Below are 16,687 nucleotides of genomic sequence, written 5' to 3' on the forward strand. Positions count from 1 at the left end.
AAGACAGCCAACTTCTCACAAGAGTTGCTTGTTTTCTGGGCAACATCTTACTGCTGACTACATTTATTAAAAAGGGTACTTTGTGAAACAAATTCATCACTCTGCCTGTCACAGCCTCATGGAAAAAAAATCTCTGCTTTACACACATTTTGCTTCTTGATTACTTTTTTTTCTTGGGGCTCCAGAATATTGTGAAAGGACAAGACCAGATGTTTGAGGAGTTTGGTCACTACCAGCTGTTGTTCTTGATGCACATTTGAAAAGCACGTACGCATACTAATCAAATATCTTTGCTGGAAGTCCGCAAGGAATTCTTCGTTACTAACACTGTTTCCTTCAAAATATAACAGTCCCTCACGGCATACTATTTAGACTTTTTGTTTTGTAGAGTTTGTAGTATTTGTTTTCATTCCCAGTCTTAGAAAAACTCCAGCTTGACCTTTTTATTGTAGAGTTACTTGTTATACAATATTCTACATCAGTTAAAAATACAGTGGTATAAATTAGGTTCAGAAGGGCAAATAGTTCCTACGTGTTATTTGGATACGTAGCATATGTTTACACCCTATTCATTATCAACAGAGGACTGTAATCACACGCTTGACAGCACTGGCAAAGCTTCATATAAGCATGTAAGTCGTATGTGAGAGACCACCATGTCCTTTTTATGTTCTGCATTAAACAGTGATAATGAAAACTTTCCAGAAGGTACTACTCCATCTCCTGACAGCAGAGCTCTGCCCTGGTGGTATGGGAGTAGCTGTCTTGATCCTGCAATGCTGAAGTCGATGACCAGTTTGATTTCAGAGGAGGCAGCGATGGATCCCATGTTTTCCCATGTTCCTTTGGTTTTAGTAAGGACCAGAGGAGATGGAGCCTTAGGAACAAATCCACAGTTCTCTGTGCAGGATTAATCCCTGACTGACTTGTCAAAGACAAGCCTGCCCCAGAGCTAGAGGGCAAGTCTGAGGTGGCAGCTCTTACTTTATGCAGCATAACGAGAGGAAACAACAAACAGGGAAGCAGCCAGGCTCACTAGGCTCTCTTACATGTGAATTTCTTCCAGGGAAGCAAATATATCAAGCGAGTCACTACCAAGAACTTCCATTTCTACCTGCACTGCACTGCAGACTTTTAGCACGAGATGCCACTTTTCTGGATATATTAATTGTGTTAATGTGTGCCATGGGTGTTTTTTTTCAAAAGGGGATGGTAGGTGATGTGAATGCTGGTGGAGATGATTGATAAAATTTGTAAAGAGCACTGGGACTGCACAAGACAGACCTGTTACAGATCTGTGATGTTACCAACACCATTTTGTTTTTTCTTTTTCCTGACCTCTCTTTCTATCTTCCTTACCTGGAGCAAGGTTACAGGTAGATTATTGCTTTCTAAATGTGAAAAGTTCTGACTTTTCTCCTGGGGTCTACTAGCATCTAATACTTTAGTAAATGCCTCAGAGAGCTCACTCCTTTGATTTCTGTCATCTGGAAGGTTTTCTAAGGGTTTCTGTAAGCATGTGACACTGTGAGAGTCCTTACAATCAAGTCATTTGTCCATTTTGGAGAGGTACTGCATTCGTCCATCTTCTTTCAGAGGAAAAAAAACCCATATTTTTTCTGATAGAGAGAGAGAGAGATGAGGAGGCAGATTTGAGCCTGTGTGACCCTGCTGTCACTTTGCTCTATCCCTGCGGGTTACACTGCATTTTGAAGTGGGATCAAAACAGGTATGAAAACACCTGTAAGCTGTTTTTTTGCCCAATTAAATTCAGAATCTAATTCAAAGGTCCTGGCAAAGACCCAACAGCCTCAGCAACTGTCTCTTATCTCAGGTCCAACATAACAGCTGTGGCCTGCAGGGCTGTTCGGTGAGTGTTTCCAGGGCTGTACTAACAAGGGATCCCGGGGATCCCTGACCATGGAGTTTATACATGCTGGGAATCGGATTGACACTTCTTTAAGGTTCCAATATGAGAAACAGTGCTGTGGAACTTCCTACTGCAGATGAGCTCTCCAGGCAATGCTCTCCTTGAGGCAGACCAGCTGGGTCAGCATCTGTTAGCCCTCCCCTGGCTATGATCCTCTCTAGGGCGAAAAGGTGAAGCCTAGTGATGAATGAGGTGGATTGGGAACTGGGTCTCCTGAGGACTCTTCCAACATCAGGATGCATGTGGCATGTAAGCTGTTAACAGGTGCTCTCTGAACTGGAGATACAGATGGCTCCATCTGCGTTTATGAAGTCTCTTAGCTCCGCTTGACTCTGTCACATGTATTTAATTTCCTGTACAGTGCTGACTTTAAGCCATAAAGGTTGTATCTGCATTGTTTTGGAAAAACATACTTGACAGCACCTGGGAGACCATATTCCCTCGCTAAGTGCACTCTTGTGTCATGGGAGCTCCCCACCCAGATGCTGCAGCCATACCTTTTCAAAATGCTAGAGACAGACCACCTCTCCAGCCTCCTCGTGTGCTAGGCGGTCTCCGCTGGCATGGGAGTGTCAAGAAGAAGGACTCCCGTGCACCTCTAAGCACGCAAGCTTGTTCCCATGAGCAACTGCTTCTCCAAGAGCACAGCTTGAGCGTGGAAGTTAAGGCAGGCAAAGAGCAGAAATATGTCCAATAACCAATCATGTGGGAATCTTGGATGATGATGGTCAATCTCAGTGCACTTTCCCACAATGCAATTTTTGCCTGTCACTGTTTATTTGGATATGATACACTGACTTTCAGCTCTGGCTGAAGAAGAGGGATGAAGGAGCGAGGATAGGGATATTACACAAGAGCTGTTCCTTTTGTACATCATCTCATATCCACCCACTTAGCTTGCCTCTGTCTTTTTGTTTCTGAACCAAAACAAAAAGTGAGATGAAGGTAACTGCAGGAGGAAAAACCTGTTCTGGACCACTCACATGCTAGTATATTCCAGAAATATATTTCAAAACCACCTGAAGCTTCATGAGTTCACATGGCTGTTCCTCGGGAGACCCAAATTCATGCTGGCTACTCTGCTACAGTGACTGCCATCAGCGTGTAGGGACAAACGTGCAGACACACTGCCATGCCCATCGCTGCTCAATCTCTGGATGCCACTTCTGGCTGGCCCAGAATCTGCCATTAACACCAGCCCTTCCCAGGACTAGACATGCTCAGCTTTGCCCTGCACGGTTCAGCCCTGCAGAGGCTTTGCACCCCTGCTTTCTTTATTCACAGTTATACAGAAAATAGAGGCTGTACTTCTGTTTGCCAGGGGCCAAAAGGGACACCGAGATGCCTAGTCAGAGTGATGAATTAGCAACCTGAGCTGAAGAGTCTAGAGGACTTCAGCGACCAACAGACATCCTGCTCCTCAGTATCTATGAATTTATCAATCACTTTCTCAAGTTCTTCCTTACTTCAGTCTCATGGCTACTGGAGTTAGAAATCACAATTAAGAGGTTTCTGTAACTCTGTGGTAGCCCAAAATGGTCCAGTGAAATAAGTGGAAACCAAGATCATTCTCTCCAGCAAAGAATGAAAGCTCAACTCAGGGACCAAGCTGGCCACCAGCCTCACAGCTGTTATTACAGGTTATTACAGAGGCAGAGTGGCTACATCCCTAAACACAGGGAGCGTGCCTCCACCAGTGCATGCGCATCTCCAATAGATACAACTGTTAAGATTTGTTAGTTCCCCACCCTGGGGCACATTTTGATTCTGAGCACAATAATGTGCAAAAGTACTGATAAAATATTTTTCTATAATGTTTTATTATTCTGAACTTTGCAATTCAGAATTGGCCAGTTTATCAAACAAACTGAGTTCAGTGACATGATTCACTACACAGAGACTATCATGTCTTCCATCCAAGTATTTTCTGAATCACTTCAACCTTTATCTCCATTATTTGTGGAAAGACTGGAAAATAGGTTAATTTCTTTGAAATGAAAATGAAAAAAAAATGGGGTTTTTTTATGTATTGGAGCTTACCCTTTTTCTGTTATATACAACACTTTTAGGAAAATCTGAAATGCCTATCTTTAAAATAATGGTATCACTGCCATAAAAATCATTTAAACAGTTTTCAATTTATTTGGTTAACTTACCTATGCTTCAATTCAGGTATTCAAATCTGAAGCCTAGGAAAAAGAACACCAGATAACAAACCGCAGGCCTTATAAATTATAATTGGCTTAAAATGACAATTTTTCTATGTATCCCTCTGTATGGTGTAATAACACAACACTGCTGAGATCTCCAAATCTAATATCTTTTCCAAACTTTAGTATGAAGTTACTGGGGGTGCTATGTGTTATTTGTATGATGAAAGTATTATATTTTAATGGGAACTAGAAAGAATATGACGAAGACGACACTAGAGGGGATGGAAAAGGAAAATGTATTTCCATATTGTTCAGTGTTTCTCAAAAAAAACCCCCAAACTGGTAGCTCACCAACCTGGGATTATTTCAACCAGAGAAAGACCAAGTTCCAGAATTAGAGGGTCCTTAAAACAAAATGCTACTGGAGGTTCCTTTTTTCTTTTTTCTTTTTTCTTTTTTTTTTTTTTTGAGACTCTATATAGTATGCTTTTTTGACCCCAGGAGTGGTAATATCACAGAAGGAAAAAGGAGAACTCTTGCAAAAAATACCTGGTCTATACTCCTTAGGAAGCTAACCCCTCTCTAGCTGAATGAATGCTACTATGGCAACAAATTAACTAATAAAAATACATTTTTCATTCTAGAATTTCAAAGAAACAAGCTATAGAGTGTCAAATGTATTCATAGATGTTAAGGGCAGAAGTAGCGATTAGGTCATCCAGTCTGGCTTGCATATCACATATCCTATAAGTTCACTGAGCCAGGAGTTTGCATCCAACTGCAGCATACCTTTCAGAGAGCATTCAGTGTTAGTACGAAGACATCAAAAGAGGGAGAAAACAGCCTGTCCTGTCTTCTTTGTTCAACTTTTTAATCAGCTTTGCTATTAAAAAAGTGTATCTGGTTTCTAATTTTAATTTATCTAGCTTTAAATTTCCACCACAGGTTCCTGCTAAACCTTCCTCTACAGAGCTTTTAATGCTTTCTTCCCCTGTCTTTCTCTGTGAGAGTACTTACATGCTGTAATCAAATATTTTTTTTTTAGCAAAAGTGTATTTCTATGGCTGTTTTTGTCACCAAATTCAATCCCATTGCCTGTGAAAGGATTTTAATATTCTTTCCACTAAAACATCCAATTACTAAAATATGCTCAGCTACAGGCCATCAAAGAGCTGTCTAATTAAAGAGTATGAATTACATACCAGTTACGATACGATATGCTCTGAGCAAATCTGCAGGGGGATCTAAATCTTCATCTTTGGGTTTTTGAAGGCAATTGCTTTGCCATTTGAGCTAATGGAACATTTTTCTGGGCCAGCCCAGAAGAGGGGCTTTATATCTTTAGCTCCATCTCCTTAAACAGTGTTGCCTTTCACTCCTGTAAAAGGGGAATTCTCAGTGGGACCTTCCTTGAAACACTAACATTCTCCAAGACCTTCTCGGGAACTTGATATGACCATAACTTGACACCAAGCTAGAAGTTGCCCAATAAATGTTTGCAAGTCTCCAGTAAACTCTGTTTCTATTAGTGTGCTTCACACTGTGCTAGCAAAGTGCAGAGGAAACGGCAGAGGAGAAAGCTGTAGAATGACCCCAACAACACTCCATGTACCTGCAGCACCTCGGTGCAGATGCAGGCAGCCCTCATCTCCCTTTGTTCTGCTGGCCCAGCTTTGAAGTCCTCGCAGAGCTAGGAGGAATGCCGAAACATTCTTTGGGTGAAATGTGGCTGTAGATATTTTTTTATTGTTCATGATGAACTTTAAGGGAACAGAATTAGTTTCAAAGGTAAGAGTAAATGTTAAGGATCCTAATAGCTCATAGGAATCCTTCCAGGCTGCTTCCAGGGGTTCTTTTGGGAATACAGCATGTCTGTAATGAAATCATCCCAAACACGCTACTGGGCTGTGTGATTTCACCTTCCACCTATATGCTGATGCTGCCCAAACTCAGCTGATGTCAGCAGCTTGGTATAGGGGTCTTTCTCCAGAGAAGACCCTTTGAACCTGGTAAGGTTCTTCATGGGAATTAGGCCACATTTCCCCTTTCAGAATCAGCCTTTTTGTGATAACTGAAGCTCTTGTAAACATGAGTCAACATTTACTATTTTGTTATTTGTGATATACTGGTTCCAGAGTAAAAAGCATCTATGCAAAAGTTCAGGAAACTTTTAAATATGAAAAAAAAAACCCAAACCAAAAACCAATAAAAACCACAAACCTAAAGCCAATAGAAAAGTAGAAGCCCAGATTCTTCTCATCCCTTATTTTCTTACTAGACCTTTGTGGCCACCACAGCTTGACTTTCTTTCCATACAAAAATCCCATCCTCAGCTGACTTGGCTGAACTCTGGCTTCCTCTTACATAGTGATATATAAAGCAGTTTTATGGCACAGCCATAAATAAAGCTGATTCATTTACAGTACTTAAAATCTTGAGCATTTCAAAGAAGAAGCCAGTTAAAAAATCCTCTTGGGGTCCATTAAAGTATGGAAATATTATGTCTATTTTGTAAATGGGGAACTGAGGCACTATGAGATTAAATGACGACACGAGATGTTCATAGAGAAGTGAATAATTTAGTGTGGATTTCATTAATCATAGTCTAGCACCTTAGGCAAGAGAGCATCACTCTTGCCTTGCTGCCTGGTGCTGGGATCCAAGTTTTTCTCTTTCATAAGCATGTCTACATCCTTAAAAAAAAAAGAGGTAGCAATAAAAAGTAGCTACACAATATATAACCTGTATGCTGAAGCCAGCACATTTGAACTGATTTTAATTTGTTAAAAAATTAAAAAATACAGTCTACCTCCTATTCAGAAAATTGAAGTTTTGAAACTGAGACAGAAATTTGATCTTTGAGCATGGCTATAATGCTTAGAAAAACATACCATACATGACTCAGTACAGTTTATCTCTGTATTCAAAGGTATGCACCAGTCAAAGTCAAATGACTGTGCTTCACATTCATGCATGATAAGTTTCTGCTTCAGTAGCTGTGTTAAATAAGTTTAAGAAATGAGACTGCTGAGCCTATTTTCTAGTTTACAAAAGTACCCCAGAAGCACACTGAGTGTGCCTTTTCAATTTTTTTTAAAAACTAGTTAAAAACAGAGTTCACCCAGAAATGTCACTAACATTTATCACACAGAATTAGTAGAAAATAATTTCTGTGTTAAGTTCTAATGATTTTACTTTAGTCAGCTAAGTCTGGTCATCTTTAGAATGATTGATACTGGTGATTTAAGTAGAATTATGTCTATTCTTAACTTCAGTTAAAATGAATGAAAACCAAGGACTGATCTGCCTATTCTTTTGTAAATGTTCTCCTAGGCACCTAGTAAGACCTTTAGGACCCTAAACCTTTCAGAAGCTGCACGTCAATATTAGTAAGTGAAAAGATTTCCAGAGTTATGAAGGCCAAAGCTCAGTATATATTCTCTTTAGAACTAGTAAAATTCATGGAAAGCTGTTTTCCAAGCAAATGTGTTTTGTTCTGAGTCTTAGGCAAATTTCTCTTTCTAACCATGATGGTGCATACTAATGGCTGTAACCGTTTCACATGTATCCTGAGAACTAAATTCACAAAGTGGATGTAGGCACTTAAATTTCTGGCATGTCCCCCAAAATTTAGATCTGGCAATTTCAATGGATATATTTTTCTCAATAAATCTCCCAAATGTCTAATATGCTCCAACTACAGGTAGTTTCGTGTAAATCACCACCAGAAAGACCAGTGACCTGGTCTTTTGTCTTTTTCCAGTTACTTGCTTATTAAGTCCAGTCTCACCTTTAAGATCTTTAAGATCATCAAGTTCAACCACTAACCCAGGACTGCCAAATCGATCACTAAACCATGTTCCTAAGCACCACATCTACACATTTTTTATACACCTGCAGGGATGGTGACTCCACCACCTCCCTGGGCAGCCTGTTCCAATGCCTGACCACCCTTTGGATGAAGAAATTTTTCCTAATATCCAACCTACGCCTCCCCTGGCGCAACTTGAGGCCGTTCCCTCTTGTCCTGTAGGCTGTTACCTGGGAGAAGAGACTGACCCCCGCCTCGCTACAGCCTCTCGTGTCAGGTAGCTGTGGAGAGCCATCAGCCCCCCCGAGCCCCCTCCTCTCCAGGCTGAGCACCCCCAGCTCCCCCCGCCGCTCCCCGCAGGATTGTGCCCCAGCCCCTTCCCCAGCCCCTGCCCGGCTCTGGCCGCGCTCCAGCCCCTCAGCGTCCCTCTGGCCGTGAGGGGCCCAGCACCGAGCCCAGCATTCGAGGGGCGGCCGCACCGGTGCCGGGCATGGGGGCACGACCGCTGCCCCGGGCCTGCTGGCCACGCTGGCCCTGACACTAGCCACCCACGCGCTGCTGGCCTTCGCAGCCCCCCGGGAAAGCTGGGGGCTCCCACCCAGCCAGCCACCAGCCAGCCCCTCCGGCCCTTTCCCACCGGGCAGCTCCCAGCCGCTCCTGCCCAGGGCTGCAGCTGTGGGGGCTGCTGTGACCCCTGAGGTCCCCTCACACCCTTGGCCTCATCCCACGGGTCCAGCCCGCTGAGGGCTGCAGGCCGGCTGAGGGAGCGCTCGGTCCCTCGCCCAGATCGTACAGAGGTTTCCTGGCTTTGTACACCAGCTTTTGCAGAGCCTGTGCTTGGCTATCTTAAGGTATGGCTGCGTAAGTGAGTACAGACAACCTTATGCTCACCCTGACCAAGCTTCACATAAACTAGCTGCAGCTTGGAAGCCATGGAGTCATTTAATGTAGTCTTAAGGCTAGAGCGACTGACTGCATCTCAAAAGGCTGGTTTTGGTGAGGGACAGGGTCTGGTTTTATCTGGCAGTAAGGGATGAGGTGCATGGAGAATGCAATAGCTGGTTTAAAACATAGCGGTGGTGCAGAAATCTACTGCTCGTGTACCATAACCACATAGCTAACGCACAGGGGGATTGCACCCTCATTTACCTTGTTGTGGGTTTCGTGTGCATTCATATCCTGAGCCTTGGGGATGGAAATGTACCTAGAACGCTTGTAATCCCTTCACATCTTCCTCATAATGTCCGTGGTTAAAAGCCTCTTCTGTGCAGGAAGCCAGCACAGGTCTATGCACAACTTAAATCCCAGTTAAATTGCTATGGCTTAAGTCCCAATAAAATAGCTCCTGGGCCTCCCCCGCTCTATATGGGGACAAATTCCATGCTTATGGAATTCCTCAGCATTTTTTCCTTTTAATACTTTTCTGCTTGTTGGCAGGGTAATTTAGCCTCTTCTGTGTGCAATAAGAACATTTAGCTAGTGCTGGTACCCAAGCTTGTTTCATACTTTAACACTAAAAGTAATTGTCATTAAATATTGGTATGATTGAGTGCAAAAAAACCTGCCATACTTTAGGGAGGATCAACCAAAATGTCATTATCAGTACTGTGATTCACTTCACTTACTGTAAGATGAATCACACATAACCATGACTATGGGAGAAGAATTTACCAGAAATTAAAGTACTGTCTGTCACACTTTGGAAATAATTATTGTTGGAGATGATTTGAGCTTGGCTGGACTCACTGGAGAGGTTAAAGAATATTATTGCAAGAGTTCACAGAGTTTCAGTCTTGGCCCATGGCTAACCTTACACTGCATCCTGTAGTGTATAGGAAAAATGTAGAAAAAAAGCCTGCATAGACATGAATATTAGTGTGAATGAGGCGACTGAATATCATTTACTCATTATTTCTATGATATCCAGAGGGTGAATGGTCATCTTCTGGTGTCCTTTCCTCATGAGATGATCTCTGCAATCAGTAGATCCATCAAACTAAAAAACAACAGTGAACAAATTGATTACTTTTTCCATGTGTAAATGATCCAGTGCTGCATCAGTTTACTTTTTAAGATGTGTGATTTCCTTAACAATGCTTCTTTTTTCCATTTGCATGGTAGTGCACAAAGGTAGCTTGATTTTCTTATGCAGAGCCACTCCTGAAGCATCTGCATACACGGGTATTTTTATATACATCAGAACATGCACATTAGAACCATCTTTAGAAAATAATCTTTTTATAGAAGTATTAGTAGCTCAATCATATAGTGGTGCTGTGTGACTCAGCTGACCAGTCTCGGACTACAGTTAATAAAAGAAAAACAGTTGGAAATAGTCACTTCAACAGGTTAAAAAAGTGTCAGACAAAATAGTGGAGATGGTGCCATGGAACTTTACATGATATAGAGAACACAGGAAGGAAAAGAAACTTCAGCATGGAAGAGGGTGCATGAAAACCATTTAGCTTTGTTAGTCCTGTTGGAGCTTCGGCAGCTCACCCCTGCACAACATCCCATCACTGGGAGCATCTGCAGCTCCAAAACACCGTCGAGCACGGCACAAATGTGATAAAACAGAGGAATCCCAGCCCTCGCTGTGAAGCGATCACAGCACACCAGGCCTTTTACTCACTTGACCTTCCCTAGTGTTATTTTTTATGTCTTTTTTTTTTTTCCCTTGGCCATTGAATATGTATTAACTGTTATACAATGCTTACCAAGTTTGTTATGTAAAATTCTAGAGATAAAACCTCAATCCAGGGCCCCCCTCTAAAGATTTTTGAACTTCCTGAGGGCTCTGGGAGCACATCCAAGGATTTTTATTGTTCCCAGAAGATATATGGAGATTATTTGTCATTTGGAGAATGTGTGTGTGAGAGTGTATTGGGGGGCTCTGCTGAGAACACTATTCTGTTGCTTTCCTGGGGAGAAGGTAGGATTCAAGGGTGACCTAAAACAGATGTTGAGAGAGAAGGGAAAGTAGGGGAAAAAAAGAAAAAGAAAAAAAAAAAAAACAGACAAAGAAAGGGAGAAACCCCCTGAGATCTGCTAAGGATTACCAACTGCATTATGCATTTTATGAGGGTGCCTTCAATATTACTCATCTGCAATATGCTCCCATAGACCTTATAGGATTTCTTTTATTTTCATGTATTAACAACACGGCAGCAAGGAGCTGACACTTGTTTTCCATATCAAGCAACCTTTTATAAGTCATTTTTTCTGGCTATCACCTCAGCTTACATTTTACTCTGAACAGTAATTCCAATTTTATGGACACTGTCAAATACTTTATTTTTATAGAGTTCCTCTTTAAAAAAAAAAAAAAAGTCTCATTTTTAAAGGTCTCTTAGTGACTGGTCTCATTTTGAATATTGAACCTACAGAGTCACAAGTGCAGATAACTGCTGGAGCAATTAATGGCTCTGAAGAGTGAAATCCTGTCCATGCTGAAATCAGTGGGAGCTTTGTTAGTGTGACCAGCATTTCACCCTGTGCATTTAATATCTACCTCATCCTCAGCTGGACCCGCAAATTGTCTGTGTTGACCCGAAAGGACCACTGGCTTTCATAATCGCCAGTGTTTGATATGCCCAGAAGGGCTGGTAACCAAATAACATTTTCCTTTCTGGTGATTCTGCCTTTTTTCATCTGACAGACATTAATCTTTATCTCATTGGTTGGCCTGGATTGTGAGCAACTATGATCTGGATCCGAGGGGTATAATTCTGTAATATCAGCATATTATCACAACAGCCCAGAGAACTCAAGCTTGCTAATTACCTCTTAGGGTAACGGAATGACTATTTTGGGGACAGCACGCTGAAATGATGCTGGAGTCAGTATAATAAAAGACATTCCAAGGCTTTAATAACCACATTGGTGGCACAGTGGTAATGTGTGTTTGCTGGGATATATTTAGAATCTGGAAGAGCATTACAAAATAGATTCCCATTTCAAGATTTTTGGACAGAGCAGCCTGTTAACATCCTTTTAAATCTTAAGTGTGCAATGCCACTGTTTCCTGAACTTACTGTGATTTGTTGCTGTGTTTTTAAACAAAAGGCATTCACTTTTACTGAAAGTGGAATCAGATCCTGGATGCTGGTTGCTGGACTGAAGTCAGCCATCCCAGGGTGACTTTTGAGATGTTAGATAAGCAGCTTTTTGGAAGGCAAGAGAAAAAGTGAAAATACTGGAGGTCAGCAAGCTATAAATGCTCATATGAGGATATTTACATTAGCAACGTTCCCTTTGTGTATCTGCAGAAGGGCTGCTGTGTCACATCAGGACAAATATGACAAAACCTCTATCAGTTCAGGTCATAGCAGCATTTTGGGAGTTTGGACGGACCTGTTTAAACTGAGGAATGGTCTGAATTCTTGGCAACTGGGCACGTATGCAGTGATACTGCTCTTAGGACATGAACACATCCATAATTGCTGGTTCAGATTGCCTGTGGCCCTATTATGAAAAGTAAAGTAGGACTGCAGCGGGTATCACTGCAGCAGCCTTCCCTTCAGATGTTGAGGAAAGGATATGGTCTATACCACACTTATAGAATACTGTTGTGTCAGAGACAGCCTGTCAAGTTTCACTGTGCATTCTATAAGGAGTAGCATTGTAACTTCACTCTTTAAAATAGCAAAAGGCAATCAGCAATTATGGCCATCATCTGAAGTTCCACCTTTGTCTCCTACCAATTTCTGATACAGATAATGACAGTATTTTGCTTTTTTACCTGGGAGTTTTTGGTTTAGTTCACTAGCAGACAGTAATGTGTGCTTTCTTTTCTTGGACCAGAGGAGCATTTTTCCAGTAGGAACCAGGAGATCCTGTTGCAGATGCTATCAATCGAAATGATGGCTCCTGCTATATAGAGCCCACAGAATATGTACCACACAAGACTATCAATAAGGCATGAAAAGAAATACGACAATACTATCTGTTGTCTTTAAACATATCTGTACAGGAGATAACAAAGTGTAACATCATCAGAACAACATAGAGTTTTGAAGGAGGAATGTAAGGAGGTTTGATGAGGTTTCTCTAGAAAATTACTTTCATGTTTGGAAACATGGAAAAGAAGATGAAGATGCTTGTTTGAATTATCTGCAATTATTTAATAAAGAGTAGCACAGTGGCATGCCACACCTATCATATAATATCTTTGAGAGTATCCAGAGAAATAAAAAGTATTTGAGAAGGGATGAGAAAAAAAAACAAAACTGAATTTTACATCCTGTCCGAGAAAGCCAGCAAGGTGATCCACAGAGTTCACAAATACAATTTCTGATGGTAGCTTGAAATAGTTAGGAGTACTATATCTAGTTTACTTTTCTGATAGTGCATTGTAGCTAAATACTCCTACAGCAAGTCTGCTGTCCCTTGCAGTAGGTGAAACTCTACAGATGAAATCGAAATAGTTTATATTAGAGAGAAAGAAGGAGATACCAGAATTCCACTCATGCCCAAGCTCACTATAGCTGTGGATGATCTGTTAGTGACATTTGCACAAAAAGCGATCTGTGGACCATGCAACAGTGGAAGGTGAATACCAGCAAGGTCCAAGCTCATCTGAACTGAAGAAAATGGTCTCCCTGGGCCCAGACCTGGCCATTGAACCCATTTGCCCGTTCCAGTGCGAATACTCTACTTTTAGATTTTAAAGATTTCCCATGTCACATTCTATGAAATGTCTCAGAGGCTCCTAACTTTTCCTGTATTTAACAGCACTTTCTTATCAGAAAGCTGCATTTTTATCTTCATCAGTTTTTAACCCATTGCCCGCTTTCTCATGTCTTTGGTGGACAAGGTTCTATTGTACATCCTTCAGTTGAAGTTACATGTGCTACAGTCCTATCACAAGGAAACTTTTTGTGCAATATGCTGGGGTAGCAAAACCACTTGCTGCTGGAGCTGATGTTTCACACGCCAGCTCTTGCAGTGCTCAAGGGGGAAGGTTAGTCATTTCTCCTGAACTGGATGCATTACACTTCTTCAGTTGTTTTTCGTCTACCTCAGCATGATTCTCTTCTATCCCCTTGTTTCTGTTAGCCATCTGGCAGTGTTCTACACCGCCTTCAGACTTCTTCTCTGCAAGCTTCCATTTCCTGAGGTCGCAAGCTCCAGAAAGTTTTGAGTGCTAGTGTGCTGCACTTCTCCATGCTGATATTTGGGAATACTGAAGTCCAGTTGACTTGACATGCTGGGTTTATTCAGGTCCTGAAGTTTCTTCCTGAAATAAAGACATCTTGGTTATGAGTTCATTTGTTTCACTTTCTGTGTAATTTAAACTGACTCAACTTGTGATCAGTTTGATCCAGGGTTATTTTCTACAACCAGTACTTTCATAATGTCATCGCTGCTTACAAAAACAAAGTGGCTTTTGTGACTCTATCTTTTGACTTATGTTGTATTTCCATTAATGCCCTTGGCTCAAGAATTGGGGATGAAATCCATGAGTCTATCCTCTGCTGTGGTCCTTTGTAATCTAAAGCTCTGTTTCATGCAATGCACACTGCACTCTAGAATATGGGAGGTTTAGCGAGCACAGCGGGCATCTGTCTGCTGCCTGGCAGGCACAGCCATAGAAAGAATACTACTTCAGTTCTTCTCTGAAAGAGATAGCTTTTAAGTGGCAGCTAGATGCTTGTCTTGGCTACCTGATATCTAGGCTTTCACCCAACGGCTGACATCAGCTAGAGCGTGGAAACTGCAGATTCAAATATCAATGTGTTCGTCCGAAAAGCTTCTTAGATCTGTCACTCACTTTTTCTCACTGGCCTGACAGAGCCTATTTGTTGACTCTGCAAGTCATAAAGAAAGGCCCACTTATTTTCTCAAACCATTATACACTGAATGCTTAATGTTGTTCAGTCACATTCATGCAATTAAAAAAAAAATCACATTTGAGTGGTCCTTCATCATGCCCAATAGAGCACATTAGCACAGCAGGAGTCATCAACTGGTTCAGTAACATAAATGTCTTGGAAATTGACATTTTTTAGTAAGTAGGAAAGTTTCCCAATTTTGAAGAAAAGCTGCATATAGTTTTGCTGTCCTCTGAAAAAATCATCATATATAAAATGTCTATTTTGCTATCATTTGGCAAAAAACAAGTTCCTTTCTCTGATTTGACCTTTGTGATTACAACTACTGCTAGCCATTTAAGCAACACCAGGAAAGGTTTCTGCATGCTGCATTTGATTAGATGAGTTTACTGTACTGCACAACAGAGTCATCCCTGACATGTTTTTGGCCAAAGTCAATGAGCTGAGATTTCGGGGGGGGGGGGGGGTGGGGGGGGTGGTGATTTTCTCCCTCCTCTTTGTCCATCTGGACTGAAATATATTTTGGCATTTGGAATACACCAACTTTGTCCCATTTTGGTGACCACAATTTCTTTCAGCAAGCAGTTGACAAGGATATACAGTTAAGATGCTGGGAGCAGTGCTAGAACAGAAGCAGGAGTGTGATCCTGAAAGACATGACATAAGTATTCATTAAATCCTGCAAATGTTATTGAAAATGTATAGTTTGTAATGATTAATGTGCTTAATATCATGCATTTAAGCAATTCCAGCACTTGAATTGTTCATATTATGAACTTAGATGGACATGAAGAAAGGGTAGACCTAGACATGTTTTGTATGTCAAAGGTATCTTTTTAATTTTTTTTTAATGAGTTTTCAGTATATGTGATCTATTTAATTTTCAGAGCATCATAAACTGCTTTATAACTTTTGGCTCTTATAAAATGATTTGGGAACACTGGGTAACAATGGTGATTTCTGATTGGCTGGCAGTGATGTCATACGTGTGTCAATACGTCTCATTAAAAACACAGGTATGACCTTTTTACCTTGGAGTTTCCATACCATAATAGCTATAAGGCACTCACGGTTAATAGATTTCTGAGGGATTATTGCACTCTTTGAGTAGCTGAAGTCACTTGCCTTTTGGCTGGTGCCTCATACTGCACCTGAGGTGTGTGATAATCCTTCAGAAATGCGCTGCTTGTTGAATCTCATGGCTTAATTATAAACATTAACTGAAGTCAGCTACACATTAACTAGCTTGTCCAGATGTTTCTGTACCTGATGGATGGATGTGATGACTGATGAAAAGAAATGGTGCAAAAAGGTTCGCTTCTGGTGAGTTCGTTTGCCATGGAAAAAGAGGAGAGCGAAGCAGTTATCCTACCCACTGACAAGAGAATTGAGACCCCTCAACTGCAGGAGGATGTACAACAAATATACTTCTAATTTCTCCATCTGGAGTAGGAGCAGCTCAGTTTAAAAACCTGAGGGTCACCACCACTCCCACTCGCACATCGCCCTTCACTTGGAGTTCCCCTTAATGAGGCCCATGGCCATGTAGCTCCCTTCTGTGCAGTCTTAGATCCAGGATACTTCAGAGGAGAATACTCCTTGCCCAAGGATTTTCTGTGATCCAGGAGAGAGAATTTTGCCCCCCATCAAGCAAATCATCTCTTCTTTACAGACTTGTTTTTTCTTCCCCGCTTCTTGTTTTTTACTAGCACTTCACTTCTTTAAGGTCTGTGATATATTTTTGATATGTTGGCATTTGTTGATTCACATTTTCTTCATCGATTTCTTTAATGCTAACAGTAATAAGAAACAATGTAAATAACCATCCTTTTAGGTGGTTTTACAATATTTTCCTTTACAATATTTAGGCACTATACAAGAGTGTGGCTAATTTTAATTTTTGTAAAAGACCGAACTCTTAGAAACACTACTCACAAGTGGGAATGTCTTGGACAAGGAA

This window comes from Falco rusticolus, chromosome 12 (genome assembly GCF_015220075.1).
Source record: "Falco rusticolus isolate bFalRus1 chromosome 12, bFalRus1.pri, whole genome shotgun sequence".
Taxonomy (NCBI): domain Eukaryota; kingdom Metazoa; phylum Chordata; class Aves; order Falconiformes; family Falconidae; genus Falco; species Falco rusticolus.